The following is an 11,657-nucleotide window of genomic DNA, read 5'->3' on the forward strand; positions in this document are numbered from 1 at the left end:
TCTCGCATGGTGTATTATTTCAACATCATGATGATGTAATAGCTTTGTATGGAACTGAACACGTCCCCGTCCCATTATTACAGTCCCACTATTACAGGTGATGTAATAGCCTTGTATGGAATTGAGAATGGGTGGTGGTCCAATTTCAAGGCCAGTCCATTATAGGTACACTTCCCTATAATGTTCAAATATGACATAATCTGTACATTAAAAGCAAAATATACACTTAGGGCGTGTCCAACTGGGGTTTGTCTATCTGGACGTAAACCTTCTCCGTGTCTTTTCGAGGAGTCTCAGAACCAGGGCCCTGTGCTGAGCTGGGCATGTCCTCCCTCTGGATCCAAATCAAAGCTCAGCCGCGTTCCTGCCCAGCTTTCAGAAAAGAGAGAGAGGGGGAAAGATAGAGAGAGAGAGAGAGAGAGAGAGAGAGAGAGAGAGAGAGAGAGAGAGAGAGAGAGAGAGAGAGAGAGAGAGAGAGAGAGAGGATTGGATCGGGCAGGAAATGCCTTCTCGAAGCCAGTAGGTTAGAGTGATTCATGTGTGCAGGAATGTTGAGAAAGGAGGACCTAGGGTTGGAGGAGTCCAAGGGGCCAGGTTTGAGAATTGATTTACTGTCAAGGCGAATTACAAAGTGAGTGGGGATATGGTTAAGGGAGTCCTTTTTTTCTCTTTTTCTTTTTTTAAGAGAATCCCTTCCTTCGTATTCCCTAGTGGCATGCTTACCTCAACGCGCAGGTTTGATGTTACTTGAATAAAAAAAAAAAAGAAAGCCTTTGCTTGTTTCTTTCGAGTCCATTTCCCCCCAAAAGTGCCCATCGCAACATGCATAGTCTGTCTTAAAGTGATCAATCAAATGTATTGCATAGACGCAAACCTTCCTGTTTCATCTGTTCTGTCTACTAAGTGTAAAGAAAAAAAAAAGAACTGTATGGGGTCGTGTGTTTTGATTCATGTGAAAATCAAACCTGTCTTATTACTGTACATTCAGACGGTCCGGTTTTAATGTTTTAGTGGAAGTAAACACAATCGGAACAATGTGAGTCTTGTTCTGTTGCTCCTTTGATTTGCTTGTAATGAGAACCCCTTTGCTGCCAGTAAGGGGGGAGTGAGGTGGTGGTAATGGGGGCGGGGGAGACCTGTGGTTTGTTCATAGCAGTTTGCATTTCTTCTCTTTTTTCCCTTGCTTTGTGTGAAATTTTTTCTTTTTTTTAAAGAAAATAAAGTTGATTTACCTCTCATCCTGTTGCATTGTGTTCATTATTTACATTTTGTTTGTTACAGGTGACCACACAGGATTTATAATTATGGCTTTCAAACCTTTTTTTTTTTAATGTGTGGGTGTGTGTGCGTGTTATTCACAAATGACATTAATGACCCGTCTAAATCATTAGACAGCTATGTTTTTTTCCCACACTGCATCTCTTAAAGCCCGCCCTTTACTTCCAGGGGCTCTTTGTGACCCTTTAAAGGCAGCTTAAGAGGCTTTAACAACATTTCTTTGATGTAAGGAAGGTTTCTTGTGGCCGTGTAAGAACAGTCGCGATAAGGTGAGCTGTGAGAGGGTGATATATGACTTTTAAACCAAGCTTAAGCAATTTCACAGCCGGCTTAGCTCACGGGACGGATATGATACGTTATACACGGAACCAAGAGACTGGAAACGTTTGCTTGGTTTAATGTTGCTCTTTACGTTGCACCGCTCAGCACCAAAGCATCTGAAACATTTGCCATGAATAGAAATATAGATTTTATTCAAGCAGGCTCACTATTTCAGTTCGTAAAGAATTTTCACAAAGGTGTCGAGTTACTTCACTTTAGAACTATTTGAGTTAAATTAGACAGGGGGACTCTTTCTTAAGTTGCTTCCATTTGTCTTTGGGCTTCAGGCCAGTGTGTTTTAAATGAGCTGTTACAAAGGCAGAAAAAAAAAATAATAACAAAGCCCAAATCCATGTGCGCCCCTCTCTCTCTCTCTGTCTCTGTCTCTGTCTCTCTCTCTCTCTCTCCAGCTGCCCACTGACTCACTTGGAAAAGCAAACAAACATTTTTTAAGCGTAAGGAAGTGAGGAAGACTTAAGCAGGGTCGGACTGGGAACAAATTTCGGCCCTGGCATTTTTCCTCTGGACCAGCCCACTATTGGCCCGACGAATCCACCCCCAAACACGCACACCCACACTCACAATAAAGTGAAAATTTTACTCAAATAAACCTGATTACAATGAAGATAAACCCTACTGTATCTGGTGAATGCACCAGAATGATCAATAGAGCAACTTTGTTTTGCCTGTGTAATATCCCATAGACATGCCTGCCACCTGCTAGATTCTGGTTAAATTATTTAAAATTACAAACAGCTCTGCATGTCGTTGTCATTGTGGAAATCCCTTGGTGGCAAGGAAGATTATCTCTTGATTGATTCCTGGATAGGGTGGTGGACCCAGAGATCACAGAACAGCCACAGTCTTGACACACACTATTGTTGACAGGCTCTGCATGTGGTTGCTACAACCTGGTCTCACAGCAAGTCGTGATTCAGCAGCACGAAATATACATTAATGTATTGGTTTGTGATACTGTGATGAAAAGCGCCTCATTTTCATCATGGCAGCACAAATTCATTCTAATTCATTCCATGATAGCTGCATGAAATTAAAAGTGAAGCAGGGGGTCGGGGTGGTTATGGTTAGGGTGTGTGTGTGGGGGAGTAGGGTTAGGTTATGGTTAAGGTTAGGGTTGGGGGTAGGAGTAGGGTTAGTAATAGTGAGCTAAAAAAAAACCTGTCTCAAAAATTTGACTCATTTTGTCATGGGAGCACGAAAAAAAACAAAACGTGAGACTGGGCTGGGTTGCTACGGGAAGCTTCTGCTGGTCAGCATCTTGCTCTCACTCCGCATTTTTTAAAAATAAAACTTTCACTCCAGTGTGGATCATTGCTTGCTAGCTGGGTCGGTCCCTCACTTGTTCTTTCCAGCGCCTGGTTTCATAAAGTGGTCTAATCTTGTTTAATCAACTAAACTCACTTAGTCGACTAATCTTTTGACGTTGGTCATTGCACAATGTGCTTATTCGGCTAAAGTTTCTCCTTAGCCAACTAAAATTTTATTTGCCTGCTACAGAGGAGGCTAATCTGATTTTAGATGACAAAACTTCAGTGTCTTACCTCAAAACTGTACTATACTGTACTGTCAAAACTGTCATGTACCACCACTTGAGCAAGTGTACTGGGACTGGAATGTTTACAGATGTCGAGGTTAAACAGCGATACCACGTCCGTCCGCTTAAAATCCCCTTCATCGAGGACATGATAGGTCCAGCCATCAACCACCAAATAAGGAGGAACAATGCCCTGTTAGCCCTTCTTCAGGTTTTGATTGCGCTGAGCTTTTATGCCTGTGGGACCTTTCAGAAGGTTATTGGTGACACCATCCATCCTTGTCTCCAAGCAGACAACCAACTCAGAAGCAAACAAAACTCTTGTGAATTGTAGGCATTTCTTGGCAATGGCACTCGCGAGGCCACTTATGCCAGTGAAAATCATTGACTAACGTTAGACGGCTAATCTACAAGATTAACCGTCTAAATGAAACAAAGATTAGACAGCTAATGTTGGTCGACTAACCTTAATTGACTAAGTAAGTTTAGTAGACTAAAAGACTGGTCTTCCAGTCGATGGAGCAACTCTTGAGGTTGTGCTTCAGGAGGTCCTTGTAGTGTTTCTGTCCTCCTCTGGAGGGTTTTCCTTCCTGATGACTGGGCAAATTGTGTGCTCATCGCTACATGCCATCTCGCTAAGAAGGTAGCAACCACAGAGAGAAACCTCATGCCTACAATACTGAAACGGGAAAGTAAAAATGGAATTCGAGAATGGATAGAACGTGTGGCTGGGGAAAGTTTCAAAACTTCATTGGTCCTACAACTCCTCTAATGGCTAACTGCTCTGAAATATTTCAAAACTTGTGTTAAATGTTGTTCTTGTGTCCGTATGTAAAGGAAGCATCACATGTTGTTAAAATGGGGTTTTAGTACGTCACCAATTGATTTGAAACAAATGCTTCAAAATATTCCTGTTGATTTTCCCCTTCTGGTGTTGAAACATATTAAAAACAACTGAACGAACAAGTGTTGCATCACACTGTTTGTTAACATTCCATATTTCAAACCTGCAGTCAGTGCAGAGACTGTACGTGCACTGGTAAGTATGTTGTTTAAAACCCTAAGTGCTGTAAAAATAATGTGTGCAATGTGCATTACACATGCATTAAGGAATATACATATGCACAAGGCTCAACAGACTTTATTTTTTGACAGACATTAATGAGCAGTTTGCTGAGAATACCTCTTGTGATCATGTGATCAACAAGGCCAATATGAACTCATCTTGTGGCTTAAATCACATCCATAAATTTGTGTTCATTTCTGGTATCAGCACCTGGACCGATGGAATTTTTAAAGGTTTTGGAGAACCATTTATTTATTTAATCTCAAGGTCAAAGTGTAGAGAACAATGAGCAGAGACTGACAAGATTGACATTTGAAGAAGCACCCCATCACTTCATTTGTCCCACATCTCATTGATGTATGGCCCCCGAGACGAGACACCAGGTTACAGGTGTTGGCATCAGAATTTTGGCTCTCTGTTGGGACTGTTTACACAGAGACTGCTACCTGCTGCTTTGGACTTGAATTAACAGTCTTTTTCAAGACTTTTTTACTTTTTTACCTTTTTACTTTTTTTTTACTTTTTTACTGTGCTCCAACGCCTAAGGAAGACCTCTAACGGTCAAAACATCGCGACGGAGCACTTTTATCAGCTAACTTTCATCAGCTTTCGTTTTTATTTATTTTTTTTATTTATTTTTTTTTATTGTATTTTTATTTTTTTTTTCTCTTTTAGCACTGTTGTCGTGCGTTATCTGTGCTGCTCCACAGCATGTTTAGTTGATTTTTATTTTATTTTAGCACCGTTGTCGTGCGTTGACTGTGCTGCTTCATGGTCTGTTTGGTGCCTTGATTGGGGCACTCCTTCTGCTGAATCACCTTTAAATTATTTACACATTATTCACTTTGTGTGTTTTTAGGAATCCGCTAGGTTGCGTAGCTACTAGCTCTTAGCCGATTTAGCATGGCGGCTTCTCCTGTCTCTCCCGTACTTTTCTGCTCTGGGTGTGAAATGTTTAGTTATTCCTCGGCCTCCTTTAGCAGTAACGGTACTTGTAATAAGTGCAGCTTATTCGTAGCTTTGGAGGCCAGGCTGGGCGAATTGGAGACTCGGCTCCGCACTGTGGAAAATTCTACAGCTAGCCAGGCCCCTGTAGTCGGTGCGGACCAAGGTAGCTTAGCCGCCGCTAGTTCCCCCCTGGCAGATCCCGGGCAGTCGGGAAAGCAGGCTGACTGGGTGACTGTGAGGAGGAAGCGTAGCCCTAAACAGAAGCCCTGTGTACACCGTCAACCCGTTCACATCTCTAACCGTTTTTCCCCACTCGACGATACACTCGCCGAGGATCAAACTCTGGTTATTTGCGACTCTGTTTTGAGAAATGTGAAGTTAGCGACACCAGCAACCATTGTCAATTGTCTTCCGGGGGCCAGAGCAGGCGACATCGAAGGACATTTGAAATTGCTGGCTAAGGCTAAGCGTAAATTTGGTAAGATTGTAATTCACGTCGGCAGTAATGACACTCGGTTACGCCAATCGGAGGTCACTAAAATTAACATTAAATCGGTGTGTAACTTTGCAAAAACAATGTCGGACTCTGTTGTTTTCTCTGGGCCCCTCCCCAATCAGACCGGGAGTGACATGTTTAGCCGCATGTTCTCCTTGAATTGCTGGCTGTCTGAGTGGTGTCCAAAAAATGAGGTGGGCTTCATTGATAATTGGCAAAGCTTCTGGGGAAAACCTGGTCTTGTTAGGAGAGACGGCATCCATCCCACTTTAGATGGAGCAGCTCTCATTTCTAGAAATCTGGCCAATTTTCTTGGATCCTCCAAACTGTGACTGTCCAGCGTTGGGACCAGGAGGCAGAGTTGTAGTCTTACACACCTCTCTGCAGCTTCTCTCCCCCTGCTATCCCCTCATTACCCCATCCCCGTAGAGATGGTGTCTGCTCCCAGACTACCAATAACCAGCAAAATCTATTTAAGCATAAAAATTCAAAAAGAAAAAATAATATAGCACCTTCAATTGCACCACAGACTAAACAGTTAAATGTGGTCTATTAAACATTAGGTCTCTCTCTTCTAAGTCCCTGTTGGTAAATGATATAATAATTGATCAACGTATTGATTTATTCTGCCTAACAGAAACCTGGTTACAGCAGGATGAATATGTTAGTTTAAATGAGTCAACACCCCCGAGTCACACTAACTGTCAGAATGCTCATAGCACGGGCCGTGTTGGAGGATTAGCAGCAATCTTCCATTTCAGCTTATTAATTAATCAAAAACCTAGACAGAGCTTTAATTAATTTGAAAGCTTGTCTTTTAGTCTTGTCCATCCAAATTGGAAGTCCCAAAAACCAGTTTTATTTGTTATTATCTATCGTCCACCTGGTCGTTACTGTGAGTTTCTCTGTGAATTTTCAGACCTTTTGTCTGACTTAGTGCTTAGCTCAGATAAGATAATTATAGTGGGCGATTTTAATATCCACACAGATGCTGAGAATGACAGCCTCAACACTGCATTTAATCTATTATTAGACTCTATCGGCTTTGCTCAAAAAGTAAATGAGTCCACCCACCACTTTAATCATATCTTAGATCTTGTTCTGACTTATGGTATGGAAATAGAAGACTTAACAGTATTCCCTGAAAACTCCCTTCTGTCTGATCATTTTTTAATAACATTTACATTTACCCTGATGGACTACCCAGCAGTGGGGAATAAGTTTCATTACACTAGAAGTCTTTCAGAAAGCGCTGTAACTAGGTTTAAGGATATGATTCCTTCGTTATGTTCTCTAATGTCATATACCAACACAGAGCAGAGTAGCTACCTAAACTCTGTAAGGGAGTTAGAGTATCTCGTCAATAGTTTTACATCCTCTTTGAAGACAACTTTGGATGCTGTAGCTCCTCTGAAAAAGAGAGCTTTAAATCAGAAGTGTCTGACTCCGTGGTATAACTCACAAACTCGTAGCTTAAAGCAGATAACCCGTAAGTTGGAGAGGAAATGGCGTCTCACTAATTTAGAAGATCTTCACTTAGCCTGGAAAAAGAGTTTGTTGCTCTATAAAAAAGCCCTCCGTAAAGCTAGGGCATCTTTCTACTCATCACTAATTGAAGAAAATAAGAATAACCTCAGGTTTCTTTTCAGCACTGTAGCTAGGCTGACAAAGAGTCAGAGCTCTATTGAGCTGAGTATTCCATTAACTTTAACTAGTAATGACTTCATGACTTTCTTTGCTAACAAAATTTTGACTATTAGAGAAAAAATTACTCATAACCATCCCAAAGATGTATCGTTATCTTTGGCTGCTTTCAGTGATGCCGGTATTTGGTTAGACTCTTTCTCTCCGGTTGTTCTGTCTGAGTTATTTTCATTGGTTGCTTCGTCCAAACCATCGGCATGTTTATTGGACCCCATTCCTGCCAGGCTGCTCAAGGAAGTCCTACCATTATTTAATGCTTCAATCTTAAATATGATCAATCTATCTTTGTTAGTTGGTTATGTACCACAGGCCTTTAAGGTGGCAGTAATTAAACCATTACTTAAAAAGCCATCACTTGACCCAGCTATCTTAGCTAATTATAGGCCAATTTCCAACCTTCCTTTTCTCTCAAAGATTCTTGAGAGGGTAGTTGTAAAACAGTTAACTGATCACCTGCAGAGGAATGGTCTATTTGAAGAGTTTCAGTCAGGTTTTAGAATTCATCATAGTACAGAAACAGCATTAGTGAAGGTTACAAATGATCTTCTTATGGCTTCGGACAGTGGACTTATCTCTGTGCTTGTTCTGTTGGACCTCAGTGCTGCTTTTGATACTGTTGACCATAAAATTTTATTACAGAGATTAGAGCATGTCATAGGTATTAAAGGCACTGCGCTGCGGTGGTTTGAATCATATTTGTCTAATAGATTACAGTTTGTTCATGTAAATGGGGAATCTTCTTCACAGACTAAAGTTAATTATGGAGTTCCACAAGGTTCTGTGCTAGGACCAATTTTATTCACTTTATACATGCTTCCCTTAGGCAGTATTATTAGACGGTATTGCTTAAATTTTCATTGTTACGCAGATGATACCCAGCTTTATCTATCCATGAAGCCAGAGGATACACACCAATTAGCTAAACTGCAGGATTGTCTTACAGACATAAAGACATGGATGACCTCTAATTTCCTGCTTTTAAACTCAGATAAAACTGAAGTTATTGTACTTGGCCCCACAAATCTTAGAAGCATGGTGTCTAACCAGATCGTTACTCTGGATGGCATTTCCCTGATCTCTAGTAATACTGTGAGAAATCTTGGAGTCATTTTTGATCAGGATATGTCATTCAAAGCGCATATCAAACAAATATGTAGGACTGCCTTTTTGCATTTACGCAATATCTCTAAAATCAGAAAGGTCTTGTCTCAGAGTGATGCTGAAAAACTAATTCATGCATTTATTTCCTCTAGGCTGGACTATTGTAATTCATTATTATCAGGTTGTCCTAAAAGTTCCCTAAAAAGCCTTCAGTTGGTTCAGAATGCTGCAGCTAGAGTATTGACGGGGACTAGCAGGAGAGAGCATATCTCACCCGTGTTGGCCTCTCTTCATTGGCTTCCTGTTAATTCTAGAATAGAATTTAAAATTCTTCTTCTTACTTATAAGGTTTTGAATAATCAGGTCCCATCTTATCTTAGGGACCTCGTAGTACCATATTACCCCATTAGAGCGCTTCGTTCTCAGACTGCGGGCTTACTTGTAGTTCCTAGGGTTTGTAAGAGTAGAATGGGAGGCAGAGCCTTCAGCTTTCAGGCTCCTCTCCTGTGGAACCAGCTCCCAATTCAGATCAGGGAGACAGATACCCTCTCTACTTTTAAGATTAGGCTTAAAACTTTCCTTTTCGCTAAGGCTTATAGTTAGGGCTGGATCGGGTGACCCTGGACCATCCCTTGGTTATGCTGCTTTAGACGTAGATTGTGGGGGGGTTCCCATGATGCACTGTTTCTTTCTCTTTTTGCTCCGTATGCATCACTCTGCATTTAATCATTAGTGATCGATCTCTGCCCCCCTTCACGGCATGTCTTTTTCCTGTTTTTTTCCCTCAGCCCCAACCAGTCTCAGCAGAAGACTGCCCCTCCCTGAGCCTGGTTCTGCTGGAGGTTTCTTCCTGTTAAAAGGGAGTTTTTCCTTCCCACTGTTGCCAAGTGCTTGCTCATAGGGGGTCGTTTTGACCGTTGAGGTTTTTCATAATTATTGTATGGCCTTGCCTTACAATATGGAGCGCCTTGGGGCAACTGTTTGTTGTGATTTGGTGCTATATAAGAAAAAAGTTGATTGATTGATCTCATAGTACAGTGATCTCAATGAGAAATGATCAGTTCCTGAGTAGGAAGACAAGGGACAACCAGAAAGGATATATTTTGGCCAGACATATGCCACATGAAATGATCATATCTAAGCAGTGTTCCATAATTAGACCATTTTTCAACAGTGATTTTGAGGGCAGTGTCCTTATATTCATGAGAACCAAACTATGGATCCAACTAGGGTTGGCATTTTGGCTGTTCGGATTCAGGGATGGTTCCATAGTAATATATGTAAAATGCCTTAGAATAGGTTCGGGTTTGTGAAGTGTCACACGGGCTGAAGATAGCAGACACAGAATATTTGACATCATATTTAACATCACTTTGAGCAGATGAGATGAGTTCATCAGTGAAATCACCTGCTGGAGTCAGTGGCTGCAAATAAAACCTGCACCCCCTTGGCCCTTTCTGGAATACTTTGGGCACCATTGCTCTACACTGTCACAATAGCAGATTCCCTGCACTAATTTCCACGCTAGGCTAATGGATTCCACAGCCACATTAATAGTAGGCCCTGCAGGTTCTTTAATCACCTGCTCCATGGCCTGCTGTACAGTCCTAATGTTATGATTGCCATAGCAAGCAGGACTTCCAGTCAGTGGGCTTCATGTGTAGCATGGTTATGTCATGGATTGCTGGTGTTTGTATTCTGTTTCTTGATGTTTTTGATAATGGGGCAGCACAGTCTTGTTTGAACCCCTACGTGATTATTTGACCGCTTCTGGGGACAGCCTGCCATTGTGCAACACAAACACATCATCACTTCACATGATGTGTACTGTTTTGTTTCTGGCTACTATCACTGGAGCAGTTGTGAAAAGCGCATTTTTTTTCAGCTCCCAGTGGAGAAGGGAAGACAAGGCAAATGGGAGAGGTTGTGTCGGTACATTTTAGCGAGATTTAATGTGAGTAATGAGGAGTCAAGCATGGACAGAGTAGCTGTGGTCTCTCATCGACACCTCATCATAAACAAACCACCACACATGTCCACTTTTCACCACATTTTCACTTTGTTTGCCATGTAATTTGCCCAAAACTCAGAGAAAGTGCCATGTTTCTGATGGGGACAGATGAGTAATTGGGCAATAATGAGGCTGTCCCCGGAAGTATATTTTTTGTGTCATATGCTATTTCATTTAACCCCTTTATCGCCCACCCTCAAACGAGACTACGGTGCCCAATTATCTTCCAGTGTTTACTTACCATATTAGTGAATTCTCCTCCCTGCTGCCATTTCCTTGTGCTCTCACACATTTCTCCTTCATGTTTATTATTCCTCACATTTTCCAAGTGATATCTTCTTCCGTGTTAGTTATTCCTCCTACTCTTATTTTGACATCTGCTGTGCTCTTGGCTTTACTTCCTGTCAGCTGGCTTCGGGGTTCATGTGCACTCTGATGTCCTCATTGATGATTGTATCATGTACTATGGAACTATCCACAGCCCATCCCTCCAGTGCCAGATTGTCTTGCTCTCATGTCTGCTTTCTCATATTCTTTCCTTGTGTTTGTTCCACAGTTGTCAACCTTTGCTGCCTTTTTATATTTCCTGACTTTAGTGTGGCGTTTTCTGATCTGTCACTCTGTTTGCTAGTTGTGTATTGACCCTCTGCTTGTTTTACTAGATTACTAATTTGCTGCTTCCCAGATGGACACTGTTGCCGGGCAGACTGCCTTCCTGTGTACCAAACTCTCACTTGTATCTGAGACCAGCCTCATTGCCTGTTTCCACCTGGACATTGTGGGTTGGACATCCTCTGCTGTATGTACTGACTGTTCCAGTTGCTGCTGTGCAGAATAAAATCAGATCTTACCAAACACTAGTGTCGCTCTTTGCTTTGAGGATCATCAGTCCTGCCATTACAGGTTTTAAAAAGCAGGAAAAGGGGTGATGTTAGGTTTCTTTTGGAAGCCTGTGACGTCTGCGGTTAGTTTTCTTTGTTTGATGGCCTGTGTGCCTGTCATTTCACATTAAACTTTATATTTTCCAAAAATATATATACGAGGTCTATTAAAAAAGTATCCGACATTATTTTTGTCAAAAACCATATGGATTTGAATCACGTGTGATTACATCAGACATGCTTGAACCCTCGTGGGCATGCGAGTTTTTTCACGCCTGTCGGTTACGTCATTCGCC

The sequence above is a fragment of the Thalassophryne amazonica genome, chromosome 7 (genome assembly GCF_902500255.1).
Source record: "Thalassophryne amazonica chromosome 7, fThaAma1.1, whole genome shotgun sequence".
NCBI lineage: Eukaryota > Metazoa > Chordata > Actinopteri > Batrachoidiformes > Batrachoididae > Thalassophryne > Thalassophryne amazonica.